The sequence below is a fragment of the Mustela nigripes genome, chromosome 5 (genome assembly GCF_022355385.1).
Source record: "Mustela nigripes isolate SB6536 chromosome 5, MUSNIG.SB6536, whole genome shotgun sequence".
NCBI lineage: Eukaryota > Metazoa > Chordata > Mammalia > Carnivora > Mustelidae > Mustela > Mustela nigripes.
In genome coordinates this window covers 14,570,650-14,591,346 of record NC_081561.1, presented here as the reverse complement: position 1 = coordinate 14,591,346, position 20,697 = coordinate 14,570,650, and the positions used below count along the sequence as shown (strand labels likewise).

Below are 20,697 nucleotides of genomic sequence, written 5' to 3'. Positions count from 1 at the left end.
CGAGCAGTGTGGGAGGCAGAGGAGGGAACGGAAAGAGCAGGGCCAGAATCTGGGGGGCAGACGGTCTTCAGTCAACTCTCCCAATCCATTTTCCTCTCCTTTGTCAAGTCAAGATGATGATACTTTGCACGTGGAGTCCCGTGGGATGTACACCAGCTAACGCGTTCGCCTGTTCTCCCAGCCTCCCCCAGCTCCATCCACCCGACAAAGCCGCTTAGTTTGGCCCTGTTTTTTCTCTAGGTGGATGAAAAGGTTCTCCCTCTGCTTTTGTTCATTCATTCTTTGTTTCCTCGCTCACACACTGATGCTGCAGACGTTTAGTGTACGAGGCTCCTGGGAGCTTGGGCGGTGGGAATCGACCTTGCGGCCAGGGTAGTGCCACCCTCTTGACACACAATGAAGGTCTTTGGTCGCTGTGGAGGGAGTCAGGAGACATGAGGCTTAGGGGGTTGACTTTCTTCTGGAACCCTTTTTTGAGTATCTTGGCTCTTCCTCTGTGCTGTCCCCGAACTCTGTGCCCAGCAAGGTGGGTCAGGCTAGAGGTGGAGAATGTGGATTCTGGGGCCAGACTGCCTGCATTTGAATCCTTGCTACGTCCTAGCAGGTGCTTACTCGGTCCTCTCTATAGAGTGGGGAGACTAACAGTACCCCCATCTTGGGGCTGCTATGAAGATAAAGGGAGGGCGCCTGGGTGGCTCAGTGGGTTAAGCCGCTGCCTTCGGCTCAGGTCATGATCCCAGGGTCCTGGGATCGAGTCCCGCATCAGGCTCTCTGCTCAGCGGGGAGCCTGCTTCCCTCTCTCTCTCTGCCTGCCTCTCTGCCTACTTGTGATCTCTGTCTGTCAAATAAATAAATAAAATCTTTAAAAAAAAAAAAAAAGATAAAGGGAGTTTGTGTGCAAAGAGCTTAGAGCCTTGCCTGGCCCATAGGAGGTGCTAGGCACGAGTCAGCTAGTATTACATTAGGTTGAACCATATGAAATTTCTGCTTTTGATTGGCAAAAATGACCCAGTACTGGCAACTTCATTTTGTTCGTGATGCCGGGCACACTGCTGCCTGCTTAAAGCTTGTCTCCCACGCTGGGGCTGCTGGCTCCACGGGAGTCTCTGTGTGTTTCTCTGCCTTACCCTGGCGACTTCCAAGGCAAGACCAAGGTCAGAGTCACTTTGACTTAGGACACTTTGGCAATAGAACAGGCCAGGAAGTTTCACAATGTCCTGCCCAGCATCTTGTGTCACCGGGTGCAGGGTGGTGGTGATTCTGGTGCTGGAGCGGGGGGGAGGGGAGAAGAGGGATATCCTGATGGTTTAGCTACCAGGGAGGTTGGCCCTGGCAGGAGGCCAGGTCACCAAGCCAGGCTGTCATTTGAGTCCCTAATCCTCCATCTGTGTTCCCTGTCAGCTGCCTGATGGCCTCTCACTGGGGGCAGACCCTTATCCCTGGGCATTCGTCCTAACCTTGGAGCTGGGCACTTCCAACCTTATGACCAGAAGTGTTAAAATATCCCTCTCAAATGGATATCCAGTGCAGTCTTTCCTCTGGCTCATGGCAAGAACAGTCCGGACATACACCTACCTCTCCATCCAGAGGCAAATCAATGGACAGCCATAAAAAACAAATAAGGGGAGGGGCGCCTGGGTGGCTCAGTGGTTTGGGCTGCTGCCTTCGGCTCGGGTCATGATCTCAGGGTCCTGGGATCGAGCCCTGCATCGGGCTCTCTGCTCCGCAGGAAGCCTGCTTCTCTCTCTCTCTCTCTCTCTGCCTGCCTCTCTGCCTACTTGTGATCTCTGTCTGTCAAATAAATAAATAAAATCTTAAAAAAAAAAAACAACAACAACAACAAATAAGGGGAAGTGCCGGTTGGCTCAGGCAAAAGAGCCTGCAACTCTTGATCTCAGGGTCACGAGCTCGAGCTCCTCGCTGGGTGTAGATCTTCCTGAACTAAGTAAATAAATGACTTAAAAAAATAAGTAAAGTCGAGATGAAAAAACTTTTGTTTGGCTCAGGGCGCCAGACACATGATAGGTGTTTATTTCCAGACACGGCGACCATAGCTATTCCACAGTGTTCAGTCAGGTACAAGAAGAAACCCGACATAGTGGTCCAGTGTCACATCCGCTGATGATGTACTTGTTCCGTAGGAGCAGGAGTGTCTGATTCATCATTTGTGTCTGTAGGGCCAAGCCTAGTGTCTGACATAGAATATGTGATCAATAAATATTTATTGAATGACTGAAGAGCTGGTACTCAGGAAATGTCTGTTGGCTGTTCCTCATGAACCCTGGTGTACTTGTCTTCTTCCGTGACCGGGAAGCCTGGCACCTTTTGGGTGTGTGGCCAGGGGAACCAAAGGGTCATTAGGTTTTCCTTCAACCCAATTCACATATCAACACGTTCTGAGCATGAAGTGCTCAGAGAATTGACTTGGGGTTTCATGGCTCTTCTCCTCAGGCTGTGATGGCCGCTCATTCTAAAAAGTTCTCTTCTTTGCTTCCAGTGAGGCTGGGGGAGATGGAGGGAAGTTTCCATCTCAGCCTGCCATTTACCCCACATAGGCCCTTCTCCCGAACTTTCCTCCTCCTGACTCCATGTCTACAAGGAAAGGGAGTCATTCGTTCAATCTCGCAGGAAACATTTTTTGAGTTTCCAGTATGTGCCAGACTCTGTAGGGGGTAGAAAAGAAATGCCCTCTGCTCTCAGAGGGCTCATAGCCTCAAATGTGGGACTTAGGATTTTGAGAAGAATCCGGGTAGAGTCATGAGTGGGAAGGCAAACCTGAGCAAAATAACCATTGCTACCACCAACCTACCACCAGAATAACAATGCACATGTGAAATTCACCCTGCGCTTTTCATGCTTGACTTTAGTACTTGTAACAACTTCTGTTCCTGGGTTTTAGCTCCAGGGGAAATGTGAAGCGGTCAATATTTTCGGTCCAAAGCACTTAGGAGAATGTTATGGACTGAAGAGTGTCCCTCCAGAGTTTGTGTGTTGAGGCCCTGACCCTCAGTACTTGGAGCTGGGGCCTTTAAGGAAGGAATTAGGGTTAAATGAGGTTGTAAGGGTGGGGCACTGACCCACTAGGGTGGGGTCCTCCTAAGAAGAGGAAGAGACACTGGAAATCTCTCTCTCTCTGTGAGCACCCAGAATGGAGATGATGTGAGAACACAGTGAGAAGATGATTATCTGCCAACCCAGAGTGTCCTCCCCAAAAACCTGGTTGACATCTTGATAATGGATTTCCAGTCTCCAGAACTGGGAGCAAATGCATGTCTATTGTTTGAGCCCCCCCAACCCTGCCCTGTCTGTGGTATTTTGTCCTGGCTGCCAGAGCCGGCTAATCTGGACCAGTTTTAAGTTTTCCTCAGTGCAGATGCAGAAGTAGATAAATTTAGAAGATGTCTTTTTCTCTGCAAAATTTGTTTGGTTTAGAAAGCTATTTGTTAATATCCAAAAGGTCACGCACTCAAGTATTCAAATAAAGGGGGCAGCTCAAAAACCTTTCTGTCCTTCGTCAAAAATGCTAACATCTTTCCCCAGTTCCCCCAATCTCTCTCTCTCTCTCTTTTTAAAAAAGATTTTATTGATTTATTTGAAGAGAGAGAGAGAGACAGCGAAAGAGGGAACACAAGCAGGGGGAGTGGGAGAGGGAGAAGCAGGCTTCCCACTGAGCAGGGAGCCCCATGCGGGGCTCGATCCCAGGACTCTGGGATCATGACCCAAGCTGAGGGCAGACGCCTAACCGACTGAGCCACCCAGGCGTCCCCTCTCTCTCTTTTAAAAGATATTTTATTTTTTGAGTCTTCTCTATATCCAACATAGGTTTCGAACTCGTGACCCTGAGCTCAAGCACCACCAACTCCTGACTGAGCCAGCCAGGCGCCCCTCCCCCAATCTCTTTAAGACACTTTCGTAACAAATATGTTTGGAAATAAAGACGCAATTCCTGCATCTTGTATGTATTTTCGGTGGCATGTAATGCATGTTGATTTAATGCATGAGCACAGATTTTATTTACCCGCCGCTCTGTGGGATCAGGGATGGGCACCGGGGAGCGCTAGGTGAATAATGGGATGGTACTCAAATAACATCTGTTCCCCAAAGTCAGACAGCCCAGTCCCGCGGCAGACGTTGAGGGGGGCCACCGGCGGATGCTGCTTGATCCTGACCAGCTTCTCTTCATTTTGTTCTCACACGTATTGATACATATTTATACAATACTATGTATATTCAATCAGAATTTGCTGAATTGAATTATGTAAATGCACACTTGCCCATAGGATAAAAATGATACTGCCAGGATAGGCGCTCTCCAATCCCGCCGTAGGTCTTATTTATACACCTCATAAAGAATGCTAAGCTCTGAGGTATCTGTCGAATCACAGCTTTCATTTATTGCAGGGGAAAAATATTTACAAGCGGGAATGTGGAATTTCATTTGTTTTGACACGTTGTGGGAGGTGTTCTCGGGAAGGTGTTTTGAAAAAGCCCAATGTCGTCTATCACTGATCTTATCTGGGGGTCGCCTGACCAGACTGTCTGTGAGGACCCCTCTGCCTCCAGCCAGTGGCCCTCCCTCCGCTGCACAGAAGGCTGCGGTCCTGGTCTTTCCTTTCATTTCTCCCCTTCTTTCCTTCCCATCTTCATCTTCCTTCCTCTTTCTTTCTTTTTTTCCCCCTCTTTCTCTCTTTTTAAAACCTTCTTATTTGTCTTTGTACAACAGGAAATTGTTGGGTTGTTGGTCAAGCTCAGGGGTGAATATGTAGTCCTGTTTTGGGAGGCGACCATGGGTGGGGAACAACTTCGTAAGTGGGAAGAATGAAAAAACAGAAGCACACACAGCTCTGCACGTCTGCTTCCCAACATAAAACTCTGTATATGTGTTTCCTCTGAGTTTCTGGGGAAGATTATGTTTCTTGCTGCTGGCCTGGTTGCTCCCCATCCAGGCTGATGACTGGAGGAAGCCTTGCCTGATTTATTCCTGAAAGAGCTTCAGAAGGTCGGGGGGTGGGGGGGGGAACCTGGGGCAAAGGCCCAGAAGGGGAGAGGGAAGAGGATTTGAATAGGTTGCTTTCCTTCCCTTTAGTGTCTATGTTTCTACTTATTTATTTATTTTTAAAGATTTTGTATTTTTTTAAGGTTTTACTTATGTATTTCAGAGAGAGAGAGTGTGTGAGCAAGCTTGAGCAGGGGGAGGGGCCGAGGGGAGGGAGAGGGACAAGCAGACTCTGCCCGAGCAGGGAGCCTGATGTGGGGCTCCATCCCAGCACCCTGAGATCATGACTTGAGCCTAAATGAAGAGTCGGATGCTTAAAAACTGAGCCCCCCAGCCTCCCCTAAAGATTTTGTTTATTTGTTTATTTATTTATTCACGTAGATTTTATTTATTTATTTCAGAGAGAGACCGCAAGAGAGAGCGCAAGCAGGGGAGAGAGGGAGAAGCAGGCTCCCCGCTGAGCAGGAAACCTAATGTGGGTCTTGATCCCAGGACTCTGGGATCATGATCTGAGTCAAAGGTAGATGCTTAACCCACTGAGCCACCCGGGCACCCCTATTTTTTTGAGTAATATCTACAGGGGCACCTGGGTGGCTCAGCTAGTTAAGCATCCGACTCTTGGTTTAGGCTCAGGTCATCATCTCAGGGTCGTGGGATTGAGCCTGCCTGGGACTCCATGTTCAGCATGGAGTCTGCTTGAGGTTCTGTCTCTTTTTTCTCTGCTCTTCCTTGTGGCTGCCCTCTCTCTCAGATAAATATATATATTTTTTATTTTATGTAAAGATTTTATTTATTTATTTGACAGAGCAAGATCACAAGCAGGCAGAAAGGCAGGCAGAGGGAGAGAGAAAGGGATGCAGGCTCCCTGCTGAGCAGAGAGCCCAATTCGGGGCTTGATCCCAGGACCCTGAGATCATGACCTGAGCCGAAGGCAAATATATATATATATATAGTCTTAAAGGAAAAAAACTAAACACAAAAGACAACCTCTCCACCCATGCCCCAAACCATGGAACTCAATGATATGGAGCCTAGAGTTGGTGTGGTTTTTTAGAGATGAAGAAAAGGAACCCCTGTAACATAGTGATAAACCTGGACTCTGAGAATTGTCTGGAATTTGCTGTGCAGCCTGTGTTTGGGACACTGGGTGGCTCAGTTGGTTAAGCTTCTGCCTTGGGGTCTGGTCATGATCCCAGGGTCCTGGGATCGAGCCTGTATCGGGCTCCTTGCTCAGCTTCTCTCTGCTTCTCCCTCTGCCTGCCACCGCCCCCCTGCTTGGGCTTGCTCTCTGACAAATAAATAAATAAAATCTTCTAGAAAAAAAAAAAAAAAGAATTTTCTGGGCATGGGTTCCTTGGTTTTTCCAAAGCCTTCTCAAGGTCAAGTGATAAACATAAAGGCAGGCCTTGGCCCATTTTGGTGATAAGAGGAGGTAGGAGAAGCTGGTTTGTAGGTGGCTAGAAGAGCAATGGGTTTGAGTCAGATGTTGGCTGTTGGCAAGGGACACCCATGGCAGATTTGTAGAAATTCTTTGCAATCCCTGGTGTTGTCAGATGCCTGGAAAGGGGAACTTAATAGGTAATTGAACCTGGAATGGACAGACAAGTTAGGTGGGCAGTAGAGGGAAAAATGTGATCTCACAGGATTGGAAATCATGACTGTAAGAATGATTGTCAGAGTAACACTAATTCCCATTTAACGAACACTCACTGTGTCTCTGGTACTATGCTTTGTCTAGTGAACTCATTTAATCCTCCTGATGCCTTGGGAGGTCTACCCCATTGCACAGATGAGGGAACTGAGGGTCAGAGAGGTTATGTAGCTTGCTTAAGATCACACAGGTGGTAAATGTTGGAGCCAGGATTTGAACCCCATTGGTTTGACTCTGAAACCCACATTCTGGGCCATAATGCCGCTACTACCAGTCCTGCTGATACAGGACCACCAGGAAATTAGCAGTTCCTGGTGGCACAAGCCTATCTTGGTTGTCATTTGTCATTCGCACAGTTCCCAGTACATAGCAGGTGCTTAATAAATGATTGTTGACTCAGTTTCTTTGCTCAAGGGGATTGCAGTCTTGTTGGAAGAAAACTGCTATCATGCCTGAGAAAGAAAACAGTTTAGGACAAAATACCCAATGCCAAAAAACCATGGGAGGGTCATAATGGAAGAAAACATATAATCATTTAGCAGATTGGATCCCATTAGCTCCTTCTTTTACAGTGAGGAAACCATCAAAAATCAAATTAAGATCAGAAGGTTGCTTGATGAATACAGAACCCAAGCAAAGGAAATTGGATTTCCTAGAGGGTATATTTTCATCACATGGTGACTGCCCCAGTGAAAATTCCTCCTTCAGCAAGGATTATGTTTGCCCAGTGGACTGGATGTTTGTGTTGGCCAGCTGTGCTCTGTCCTGGTCAGTGCTGGAAAAACACCTACTGTCTCCCCCTCCAGCTCTTTCTAGACTCCACGGTAACTCCCCACTTTCTGTTTGCACTTGTCATTACAACATCTCCCTCTTTGGTTTCCATACTCCTTTCACATTACAATTTCCATGTCTACAGTTTATTTTACATGAGAGAGTGCCTGCTCTTCAGAACAGTGGGTAGCTTGTTTCCTGATCACCTTGTGTGAGTGCCTCCTGTAAATGGGTGCTTGTTAGTCTTAATGAGGGAGCTAGCCTGTTCTGGGCTTGCATTGTTTTTACCTTTTCCAATCTCTACATATATTTTTACTTATTTAAATAGATACCATTATATAATTATGATATATTTTATAATAATACTATAAATATAACATAGTTTATTTAAATAAATAACATTTATCCTGAGATCATTGTAGATTTACAGACAGTCATTAGAAATAATACAGGAGCCTCTGTGTGGCTCAGTCATTTGGGCGTCTGCTTTTGGTTCAAGTCATGATCCCAGGGTTCTGGGATCGAGTCCTGCATTGGGCTCCCTGGTCAGTGCAGAGCCTGCTTCTCCTTCTCTCCCTCCTTGTACTCTCTCTGTCTGACAAATAAATAGATAAAATCTTAAAAAGAAAGAAGGAGAAAGAAGGAAGGAAGGAAGGAAGAAAGAAAGAAAGAAAGAAAGAAAAAGAAAGAAAGAAAGGTCCCCTGTACCTTTATTCTAATTTCTCCCTATAGTAATGCCTTATAGAGCTATAATATAGTATGATATCACAGCCAGGATTTTGACATTGAGACAGTCAGGATAGAGGACATTTCTACCAAGAATCCCTCCTGTTGTCCCCCCCCCTTTGTTTTTTAGCCCTATCTGTTTCTCTCTTATCTTTAACCCCCAATCTGTCCTCCATTTCTACAATTTTTTCATTGAAGAATGTTGTATACATGACATCATACAGTAGCAACCTTTTGCGATTGGTTTTTGTCGCCCAGCATATTCTTTGAAGATCATCCAGGTTGTTTTCTGTATTGATAATATGCTATTTTACTTTAATTTTTGTTTAGGTAATAATCTAAAGAAATTTTCAAAGATTTTACTTATTTATTTATTTATTTTTAGATAATTAAAAATAATAGTTTGTTATTTTATAATAATAGCTGAGTGCTATTCCATGGAAGTGATATACCACAGTTTGTTTAACCAGTCACCCATTGAAGGACATCTGGGTACTTCCAGTTCTGGGTTATTACAAATACAGTTGCTATATACATTCATGCATAGGTCTTTGTGTGAACATAAATCTTCAGTTCTTTGGGATAAATGAATAAGAGTGTAACTGCTGGGTCTATGGTGAGTGCTTGTTTAGTTTTTTAAGAAATGGTCTTAAACTGTTTTCCAGATTGACTATACCATTTTACATTCCCACCAGCAATGGATGAGTGATCTAGTTTCTTCATATCCTCATGAGAATTTAGTGTTGTCACTATTTTTCAGTTTAGTTATTCTGGTAGACAGTAGCAATATATTCACTGTGGTCTTAATTTGCATTTCCCTAATGGCTAGTGATGTTGAACATCTTTTCATCTGCTTATTTGCCATCTGTATATTCTCTTTGGTAATATGTCTCTTCGTGTCTTTTGTCCATGTTGTAAATGGATTTTTTTTTTTTTACAAAAAACAAAAAAAAAGTTATGAGTGTTCTTTATATATTCTAGACACTAGTCCTTTATCAGATATGTGATTTGGAAATATTTTCTTCCACTGTCTAACTTGTCTTTTCATTTTCTTAAGAGGGTCTTTAATAGAGCCAAAGTTTTCAATTTTGATGAAGTCCAATTTATCAGTTTTTCCTTTTATGAATCATTCTTTTTAAATCAAGTCTAAGAAATCTTTGTATAGCCCTGGATCCTGAGGATTTTCTCCTTTAAATTTAACATTTAAGACCATGGTACATTTTGAGTTAATTTTTGCATAAGGTGCGAGAATTACACTGAAATTTTTATTTCATTTTATTTTATATATATATATATATATATATATATATATATATATGTTTTTTTACATTTTTTTAAAGAGATTTTATTTATTTGTTTGACAAACAGAGATCACAAGTAGGCAGAGAGGCAGGCAAAGAGAGAGGGGGAAGCAGGATCCCTGCTGAGCAGAGAGCTCCCTATGCGGGGCTCCATGCCAGGACCTTGAGATCATGGCCTGAGCCGAAGGCAGAGGCTTTAACCCACTGAGCCACCCAGGTGCCCCTATATATATTTTTAATGTCTAATTGCTCTAGCACCATTGGTAAAAAGGTTTTTCCTATCAGTAGGGTATATTTACATGAATCTATTTCTGGATCACTATCCTGTTGCATGCTTTATATGTCGAACCCTCTGTCAATTCTGCACAGTTTTGATTACTATAGCTGTATTATATATCTCAAAATCAAGTAGACAGATTTTTCTCTTTATTCTTTATCAAAATGTTTTTAGTATTCTAGTTCCTTTACCCTTCCATATAAATTTTAGAATAATCTTATCTATACTTACAAAAATATCTGAGATTTTAATAAGAATTTCATTAAACCTATATATCAGTTTTGGGAGAATTAGCATCATTACTATGTTGAGTCCATTCACTCCTCTCCATGGATTTAGGTCTTCTTTGATTTAAAAAAAAAAAAAAAATCAGCATTGTTTAGTTTTCATCACACAAATCCATGTTTTGTTAGATCTATACCTAATGAGTAAGTGTAAATGACATAGTTAAAATGTTTTTGTGCCCATATGTTCTTTGCTAGTATCTAGATAGTTTTTTGTATATTTATTTTATATCTTGCAACATAGTGAATTATTATTTCTTTTCTGTTCCTTTTTTGGTAGATTCCTATATAGACAATCATGTCATCTGCAAATAAGCACAGTTTTATTTCTTACTTTCTGATATGTTTGCCTTGTATTTCCTTTCCTTGCCCTCTTGAACAGGCTAGAACTTCTGGTACTATGTTGTGTAAGACAGGCAAGAACAGACATCCTTGCCTTGTTCCTAATACTAGGGGAAAACATTCAGTCTTTTACCTGTAAGTAAAATGTTAGCTGTAGGATGTTTTTGTGGATGTTCTTTTTCATGTTGAGGAAGTTTTCATCAATTTCTATATTTCCAAGACTTTAAAAATCAGGAGTGAATATAAAATTTTGTCAAATATATTTTTGTGTAGACTATGACTGTGTGACTTTTCTGTTAATATTGTGGGTTATATTAATTGACTTTCAAATATTGAACCAGTTTCTTATCTGTGAAATAAATCCACTTGGTCACGGTGAATAATTTTTCTTGCATATTGCTGAATTCTATTTACTAATATCTTGCTAAGGATTTTTTTTTTGCATCTGTACTCATTAGGGATACTGGCATGTAGTTTTCATTTTTTGTACTACCTTTGTCGAGTTTTGGTATTAGGTAGTACTAGCTTCATAAGATAGATTGGGATTGCTTCCTTTTCTCTTTTTCTGTTAGAGATTGTGTAGAATTGCTATTAATTCTTCTTTAAACATTTGGTAGAATTGTTGGTGAAACTGTCTGGGCCTGCCTCTCAGTATAAAACTTTTAATAAAAGTATTAAAATATGTGTCTATGTATATATATAATTAGTGCATCAATTCCATGATTAAGTACTTTTAAAGGACAAAAATAAAGTTTTCTGAATGGAACAGGCTTTTGAAGTTCTGTTTACAAAATACAAAATTGCGCTTCATGATTTAATGGTCAAAGCTTCGTGTCCCCTTTAGTTCCTTCTCTGCACTGCAGTCTGGTGGGAATGTAAGTAATATCTGTGTATGGCAAGTTTAAGACCAAACTGTGAATGTCACTAAGATTGCCTCCTTGCCTCACACATACATTTATGGCTCAGGTTATCCTAGTCTCATGCTTAGTGTCTGTGGGACACAGTTTGTTTTTATCCTGTGAAAGGGGGTAACAGTTGGATAGCCACTTGCCTTAAAGGGTTGTTAGGAACAAAGAAAGTTCTCAGTAATTCCTAGTTGTTGTTATTCTGTCAACAAGAAGGGAATGACTTCTTTTAACTGGTCGCTTTAAACTGGGTAAGAGAAAGTCACTGTCACTTTCTTTAGATGCTTCTTGGCCCATAGCAGGGATTCTCAATCTTGGTACCAATGACCTTCTGGGCTAGATAATTCTTTTTTGAGGGGAGCTGTCCCATGCATTGTAGGGTGTTTAGTAGTCTTGTCTCTTTCTACATGTGGCACTCCCATCCCACAGTTACGATGATAAAAATCTCCAGACATTGCCAAATATCCCCTTGGGGTGCAAAATCACCCCTGGTTGAGAACCACTGGCTGTAATTATGTGAAATCTCACTTAAGAATTTTTTCAAATTAATGCGTACTTGTAGGGAAAGTATGGAAAACACTAGTAGTAAAGGTAAAATACTAATTTAAACCACAGCTGACTGCAGCTGTTTCTGCCCCTCCGGGAGTGGTAGAATTCCTCTCTGGAGTAAATAGCCCTTTGTTTCACAAAATACCTTGATGGGACACTTCCAGGGTGAACTGCTAGCAGGCCCTTCGCCCAAGGCTGGTGAATGGAGGCAGTGAGACTCCGCAGTAGTTAAACTGCTCTGCATAAGAACAAGTGGTTGGTGGGGGCGTGGGGGGAGAAGCAGAGGAAGATGGGAGAAGTGAGCAGAGCTGGGGGGGAATGTGGGCCAGGGTGGGGGATGGGTTGAGCTGCGGTGTGGCAGGTGGTAGCCAGGGGCTGTGCAGATGTGGCAGGGGAGGAATTCACTGGTGTGGGGGTGGCTGGAGGAATTTTAAGTGCTGTGATGAAACGGGCATCCTTCTCTGCCCCACCTCTCACCAATTTCCCACACCTTCTGTGGAGTCTGTTACTCCCACAGCCACGGTGTCTTAAGAAATGGGGAGAGGGGAAAGGCAGGGAGGAGAAAAGAACAGAGGGAGGTGAGACATCAATGGGACTGAGACTGAAGGGGGACAGGACAGGGAGGAGCCGATCTGAGAAGATAAGCCCTCTGGAATTCTTGGAGATGGGGGAGGAGGTGACTACCTTCTGGATGGTGGGGGCAGGAATTGAATGAAATTCAATTGAATGAAATTTATGTAAATCTCAAAGGAAACAATGATTTAGGCTGCTGTGTATATTGGGAAGAAAACCCTTTGCTGTATTTCCTTCCAGTATTTTTTTTCTTTACAGTTAATCTTGGTGTATATGGTGTACTTTTCTTGTGGGCTGTATCAGACACCAGAACAGGTGAAAAATGGTGGAAACCATTCTGTTGCTGCTGATGCCACCATTTAGAGCCAGTGGTAGCTGGAATTTCAGCCACTGGTACCTCTGGAGCTATTGGGTCCCTGCAGGGCAGGGCTGTCCTGATCTGCCCCAGCTGGATGTATGTGTGTGTGTGTGTGTGTGTGTGTGTGTGTGTTGGGGGGAAATGGAGGGTGTTGGTCCGCTCTCCCTTCCACCACCTTTATGATTCTCTCATCCCCAAACAGGGTTCCCAAGGCCTCTGAGAGTTTAGTAAAAAGGCCTTTTGTTTTCTCATTCTTATTTCTCTTCCTGTGACTCCGGCGGACGTCCTCAAGGACAAGCTTTGAGGGTTATCTGGAGATGGGGACCCACAGAACACTGCCTGGGGATGCAGTGCCAGCCCTCCCCTAAACAGACTCCTGGCAGGGCTACCCCTTGGGACCACCAGATGGGTTGAATCCTAGGAAGAACACAGCTTAAATTTAGGTTTAAGTTCAAACTGTGGGGAAGGAAAAGGAATTTTCCTTCTACCTTAGATGGGTAGCCTGGAAAGTTGTGTGGTCCAGATCCCAACTCACCACCTTAAATGCAATCTTTAGCTAAAGACAAAAGAAAGATGTTGGGGGGCGGTGAAGAGACCAGTTGAGGGAGGTTGGGGGAGTGGGAAGCTAGGTACACAAGGAGAAGGTTGTTATGCAGATTTAAGTCTGAGTCTTCTCCATTGATAGGAGTTTGTTGGTGATTGAGAGTCATCCTTCTTGGTAAAGGGGTTGGGGGAGACACTTACAAATGAGGAATTCCTTTGTAAAGAAAATGTCCCTTACAAAAGACTAAATTCTACTCTGTTTTCAGAGATTCTCTGGCAGTTTCTCAGAAATTGTCTCAAAATAATCCTGTGCCAAAGAAACAGATTTTGGGGTTGCTCTTCTGCTACTCTTCAAAGCTGTGACAGCCTTTTCTCAACCTTTGCTATCACCCCCCAACTCACACAGCCTTACACAAGTATGCATTGACCCATGGAAAAGACAGTCCTTTCAAGATCAAAATGGAAAGCTAATAAAGTTGGAATGAGTGGAGACCCCAGGTAAAACTGTGAGGGAGGAAGTTGGGCATGCCGCCATCTTGATCAGAGTTCATCAGACCCCACCCCTCCCCTCCCTTTGCAGACACAGCTCTGTCCCGAGCTTGATGTGTTTATTCTTCAAAGGTAGTGCAAGGGTTTTGGTTAACTGAAGAGGCTTGAAGGCTGCTATGGACTAAATCGTGTCTCTGCTTATCACCCCCCTCCCCCACGACTCTCAAACCAAACTCATCAATTGAAGACTGTAGGGGAGAAAAAATTTTCCTCTACTCTCTTCTGTTCTGCAAAATGGAGGCCTTTGAATTAAGCTGACAAAAGACAGACTGACGGGGGTGGGGGGGTGGGGGGGCTTTATTTGCAGGCATATGGAACTAACAAAAGGAGTAGCTGGCTGGTTAAATGGTTAAAGCTTGAGGTTTATATCCCAATTTAGTAAGGAAAAGGGAGTGGGGAAGAAAAGGCTTTTATGGGAAGAACAAATAGATTTCTTTAGGAGTGACAAATGGGTTTTTAAGAGAACAAGTGAGAGATAAGAAAGTTTATGATAATGTTTGTCTCCTTCAGGGCTGTTGACCTCCCATGGAGAAGGGATTTGGGGTTTTCCCTTCTGGGAGTCAATTCACCTTGAAGAGGAAATTTACAGCAAACTTATTTCACAGAACTTGAGGCTTTTCAGTCAGGTAAGGGAAGACACGAGAAGGCTTCTTTCTGCACTTGTTGATTCCTAGAGGCCTTTAGTTCAATATAATCCTATGCCAAAGTGCTATGTTTTGGGGTGGCACATCCTTTAAACCCTCACCCCCAAGGTGACTTTATTTGGAGATAAGGCTTGTAAGGAGGCAATTAAGGTTAACTGAGGTCTTAAGGGTGTGGCTCTAATCCAGTAGGGTTACTGTTCCCATAAAAGGAGGAAGAGACACTAGAACACCAGTCTTACTCACGCAGTTCACAGTGGAATCCTTTGAGCACAGAACAAGATGGTGGCTGCCTGCAGCCCAGAGCAAAAGCTCTCATCAGACCCTAACCCTCAATCGTGGATTTCCGGCCTCCAGAACTGAGAAAATAAATTTTTGTTGTTTAAGCCTCCCATCTATGATATTTTGTGATGGCAGTTCAAGAAGACCAAAGCAAGGACTACAGCAGTCTTCCAGAACCAAAAAGCTAAGTTTAAAAAATGGTGAACTTGTAGGTTGGGTGTGATGTTGGGCACTCTGCAAACATACAGGGCCCACCCTGGCGAGGTACCTCAATTTTGGTCAGAAGTTGAAAGAACTAGGAGGAACTGGGAAGTCACGTGTGTTTCTAAAGGATAAGAGTTGCATTTCTTGAAGTCCTACCCGCTGCTGACTTCCTTTCTGCCAGAAGCCACCTGGGCCCTGTCCAAAGCACAGTGTTACCTGGTGCTGGGTCCCCATCTCGGACTCCAGCGTCGGAGCCCCCTTGTCACAGGGCCCGATAGAGGGGAGAGCTGCCAGAGGAACCTAATCAGATGCATGCTGTCATCTGGAAATGATTAATCCTAAGGACAGATAGAAGCCATGTTGATAGCATTGATTGGTTCCTTATTTCTGAGTTGGGCCTGTTTCATTGTTTAAGATTCCACTCTAATTTGTTGGGATTTTCTCTTCGGCATTGTAAAAAGCAAACTTATTTTGCTGGATGAGAACAGAACCTTTTAAACCGGGCTTTGAAGTTTGCAGCTTTGTAACGTGTCAGCCATCTGAAAGCCTCTGCTCTCTTGCCAGCTTGAACCAACCCACAGCCACGATTAGCATATCAAAGAGCGGGGAGGGGGGTGTCCTGGTGGGGGCTGCCGGAGTGGCACTGGGCCCACGTTTAGGATGTGAAAAGATACAGGGCCTCTCTACACGCGACCTGCTGCTGGGTGGCTACTCATTTCACCTTTAATTCCATTTCCTGTCTTCTTCCAGCTGAGCACTTTTGACAATTAAGAACGTGCACACACACACACACACACCCTTCCTCTGAAAGAACAAAAGGAATTAGAAATGGAAAAAGAAAGAAAGGAAAGAAAAAGGAAGGTTGGCGGGTTTTTTTTTTTTAGGGGGTGTAAAACCCTATTTTCCTCTCAAGCCTCTCTAAAATCCAAACAACTCCCACAGATAAATACCCAAACTATTCAATAGTTATTTTAGTGCCTTCGTTTTGACTAATTGCTGGGTTAGAAAAGAAACTTCAGAAAGGTTGGCGGAAGCAATTCAAAGTAAATTTTTACCGTTGCCCTGAGGTGACATCCGAAATAATTGCAACCCCGAATAGCCAGGCCGAGAGCAGTGGTGGATGGCCTGGTTACTTTGCTGAGGAAATCGACCCCCCGAGTGCCTTGCCTCTGAGGCCTGACCAGCAGCTGTAGTAAGTCTTGGGGGGCCCCCAAACAGGCAGGCAGAAATGGGTGACCCTGAACACGGATGCGGGGGGAGAGGAGAGAAAACAGACAGAAACTAAAGACTCCCATGATAGACACGTCATGGTCATAAAAGGTGGCAGCAAGGACAGGAGAGATAAGAGAAAGACCCCTATGATGAACTGATTTTGAAAGAAAATTATTTGGATCTTTTCTTTTTTTTTTTTTTTTTTTAAAGATTTTATTTATTTATTTGACAGAGAGAGATCACAAGTAGGCAGAGAGGCAGGCAGAGAGAGAGAGGGAGAGGGAAGCAGGCCCCCCGCTGAGCAGAAAGCCCGATGCGGGACTCGATCCCAGGACCCTGAGATCATGACCTGAGCCGAAGGCAGCGGCTTAACCCACTGAGCCACCCAGGCGCCCTATTTGGATCTTTTCATGTTACAAGTGTATATATTTGCGTATCATGGGTGAAGGTGGTCCAAAGGTACGAACTCCCAGTTATGACATAATAGATTCTGGGGGTGTCTGGAGAGCATGGTGACCCTAGTTAATGATACCGAATTCTGCAGGTGACAGTCACATAAGAGAGTAGATCTTAAAAGTTGTCATCACAAGAAAAAAAAACCGTAGCCGTGTGTGATAATGGATGCGAGTTAGACCTGTGAGAATCATTTTGCCATACATCCATGTATAAAATCATTATACATTGGGGGCGCCTGGGTGGCTCAGTGGGTTAAGCCGCTGCCTTCGGCTCGGGTCATGATCTCAGGGTCCTGGGATCGAGCCCCGCATCCATCGGGCTCTCTGCTCAGTGGGGAGCCTGCTTCCTCCTCTCTCTCTCTGCCTGCCTCTCTGCCTGCTTGTGATCTCTCTCTGTCAAATAAATAAATAAAAATCTTTTTAAAAAAATCATTATATATTGTTATGCACACAACCTAACACACAATCTGTTAAGTATAAAACATAACACACAATGTCATATGTTATGTCTATTGTATGTTCTATGCTGTAAAAAAAAGCAACAGAAAAAAAAAGCATGTATAATATAGAACTGTCTTCTTTTGGGGGGGAACTAAATCGTATGAATTTTATTTTTTCAAAATCCCTAAAGTATGTGAGGGAGGATATAGTAATATATTAATCGCTTCCCAAAGTTTCAACTGTTCCTTGAGTTTAAAAAAAAAAATCAGAAAGGAAATTCATCAGAGGATTAATAGTAGATATGCTTGGGTAGATTGTAGATTGTTTATTTATTTTTTTACATGATTTTGTGTTTAAGTGATCTCTGTACCCAGTGTGAGGCTCGAATTCACAACCCCAAGATCAAGAATCCTACGCTTTATTGACTGAGCTAGTGGAGAAGCCCTGTTCTGTTTTGTTTTTATACTTTTTTGTATTTTTCAGATTCTCTGCTAATTTTACATACATAAAGAACATGGTCTGCATTTGAAATTGGGTTTCCCCACTGATATGCAAGTTATGGATGCAATAGAATTTAAACTAGAAAGAACGTGGAGTGATTATTTCTCCCTCTCAGTTGAAAGGGGAGGGAACTTAAGAACAGGGAGGTTAAGTCCAAGGTCATGCAGCTGGTTCCCCAAAGGTCAGAATCTAGAGCAGAGCAGTTCAGTTCAGTACCTGCCAGACACATGGGCTGAGCACTTGAAATGGGGCTAGACCTAGTTGGGATGGGCTATGAGTGTAAATATACTTGGATTTTGAATAACCTTTTCCTCCACACATGAAAAAAATAGAAAATATCTCAATAATTATATTCATGACATGCAGAAATAATGAATTTTGGATATAATGGGCTAAAATTAATTTAACCTGTTTCTTTTTATTTATTTTAGTGTGGCTACCGGAAAATTGAAAATTACATATATGGTTCCCAGTGTGTATTCCTATTGGACAACTCTGATGTAGAATACAAGTCTTGCCTCTCTGCCGAGTGTTCTCTGCATCCTGCACCGAAAGGGAGAATGTCAAAAGGTAAGGACAAATTTACTTCTTTTCTAGAATCAGATAGTGAAGCATTACTCAAAGTGACAGTATTATTATTGATTTTATAATTTCTTGTTTTGTTGCAGATGTATAGTTTATACCTTCCATAGATAATGGAGGATTGTTTATTGCATAATTGCACATAGATATTCATGCCTGAGGTGTCTCCTTGGAGTTATTTTTTGCTGTTATGCATCATTACTACTAAGGGTCAAGTTGTTCTTCTTGCCTCCTCCTCAGGAAGACTTAGAACAAAAAATAAATAAGCATTCAAAACCAAACCTCAAGAATTGAAGGAACTTAGTTTTAAATAATGGTTTACAGTGACTTTTCTTTTTTTTTTTTGAGAAAGAGAGAGGGAGAAAGAGAGCGCGGGGGTTGGAGGTGTGACGGGATGGGTAGGTGGGTTGGGGTGGGCAGAGGGAGAGAGAGAATCTTAAGCCGGTTCCACACCCAGTGCAGAGCTTGATGCACGACTTCATCTCACGACTCTGAGATCATGACCTGAGCCCAAGACAAGGGTTGGATGCTCAACTGACTGAGCCACCCAGGCACCCATGGTTTACAACGCTTCATGCAGTTATGTGAACATTTCCTAAATCTGTTGACAAACCTGTTGCCTTGCCTAATCTTTTGTCATTCCCAGTCCCCCTCATCCCAAAGTATGCCACCCCACAATACTGTGACCTAAGCCTAAAGATTGTTTTGAGTTGAAGGCAATTAACTCTCTCCCCCTTTCTGTCTAGAAGCTGAGTATAAATTTTGCTTTGTAAATGTAGCATACATTTTCATTTGTAAGGGTGTCTCTTCCCATATTTGTAAGAGGACAATGACTCTCAGTCACTAGAGAAGATTCTCATCATCGGAGAAGGCACTGCTTGAGTCTGCATAAAAACCTTAGTAAAGAATGGATAAAGAAGATGTGATATATATATATATATATATATATATATATATATATATATACACACACACACAATGGTATACTATGCAGCCATCAAAAGAAATGAAATCTTGCCATTTGCAACGACGTGGATGGAACTAGAGGGTATCATGCTTAGCGAAATAAGTCAATCAGAGAAAGACAACTATCATATGATCTCCCTGATATGAGGAAGTGGAGATGCAACGTGGGGGGTGAAGGGGGTAGGAGAAGAATCAATGAAACAAGATGGGATTGGGAGGGAGACAAACCATAAGTGACTCTTAATCTCACAAAACAAACTGAGGGTTGCTGGGGGGAGGGGGGTTGGGAGAAGAGGGGTGGGGTTATGGACATTGGGGAGGGTATGTGCTATGGTGAGTGCTGTGAAGTGTGTAAACCTGGCGATTCACAGACCTGTACCCCTGGGGATAAAAATATATGTTTATAAAAAATAATTTAAAAGTAAATAATAATTTAAAAATAATAATTAAAAAATAAATTAAAAAAAAAAACTTAGTAAATAACTCTTATCATCCAGGAGTTTCCACTGTATATTTACCTTCCTACAATTTACCACCCCTAGAAGCTCCAATTTCCCCACCCTTCTCTTGTCCAATTACTTCTCCACAATTTATTGTCCTTTGTTAAATGGTGTATAAGCGTCCAGGACTAACTGCTCCTTTGGAATTTCCATTTCTTTTCTGTGGGATCTCCTGTATGTTCATATAAAATAAACCTTTTCTTCTGCTAATCTGTCTCCTGTCAGTTTAATTTTCAGGTCCCAGGGACAGAACCTAAGAGGGTAGAGGTAGAAATTTTTCCTTTGCTACACATAGCACTAGATATATAAAAGCTTTTTTTTTTTTTTTCAATAAGTATAAAATATTCATTGGATTTTTTTTGGGGGGGAAAATTCAATACAGATGTTCTTTTAAGCATATATATTTAACCATATCCCATAAATTATACTTCCAATAGAAGTTATTTTGGCATATTGAATTAGATATACTTTTAAAAAAGCAGGAATTTATAGACACAGCCTCAGCGAACAGATTGCTCTGCCACCCTGGCACGAAGAAGACATGTTTCTCATCACACCCTAAGATTCAAGACGCTAAGGAGTGTGATTCTTGAGCAAACACTATTCACTAGGTCCGGTGAGGTGGGAGGAGGTGAAGGGACCAGTGAAAATGGCTTTGACCATCAGGGGAGCCATAATGTAGTTAGGAAACAAGATTAATTCTCAATCTGCTTTAAAGAGCAGTTGGCAGACTCAGTGGAGCATGCAACTTTTGACTTCAGGGTTGTGAGTTCAAGCCCCATATTGGATGTGCAGCCTACTTAAAAAAACAAAATTGAAAATTAAAAAAAAAAAAAAAAAAAAAGAAGAAGAAAGCAGTGTAACTTAGCATGGAATGATGTGGGGTGGCTCCGGGTACCAGGACTGTTAGAGAAAGGAAATCTCAGGGCAAGATCAGAGGAACTTGAACCGTAAGGAGGAGTTTGGCCTTGAGCTGGACCCAAGACAGATATGTTTACTATTTGAGTAGGAAGGAGAAGCAGGAAGGGACTTTTCGGGCAAATATGGACAGAGGCACAGAGAGGAGAACTGATCAACTGCGTGAGCCC

The 20,697-nt window shown here is 42.9% G+C and overlaps 1 long non-coding RNA gene across 1 annotated transcript in view; it reads left to right on the top strand.

Moving 5' to 3' along the window:
* The window catches only part of LOC132018792 (uncharacterized), a 186,968-nt gene that overhangs the window by 18,087 nt on the left and 148,184 nt on the right, over positions 1-20,697 (top strand). The window contains exon 3 of the long non-coding RNA XR_009404588.1: positions 17,993-18,131. This is a non-coding gene — a long non-coding RNA (uncharacterized LOC132018792). The remainder of the gene's footprint in view (positions 1-17,992; positions 18,132-20,697) is intronic.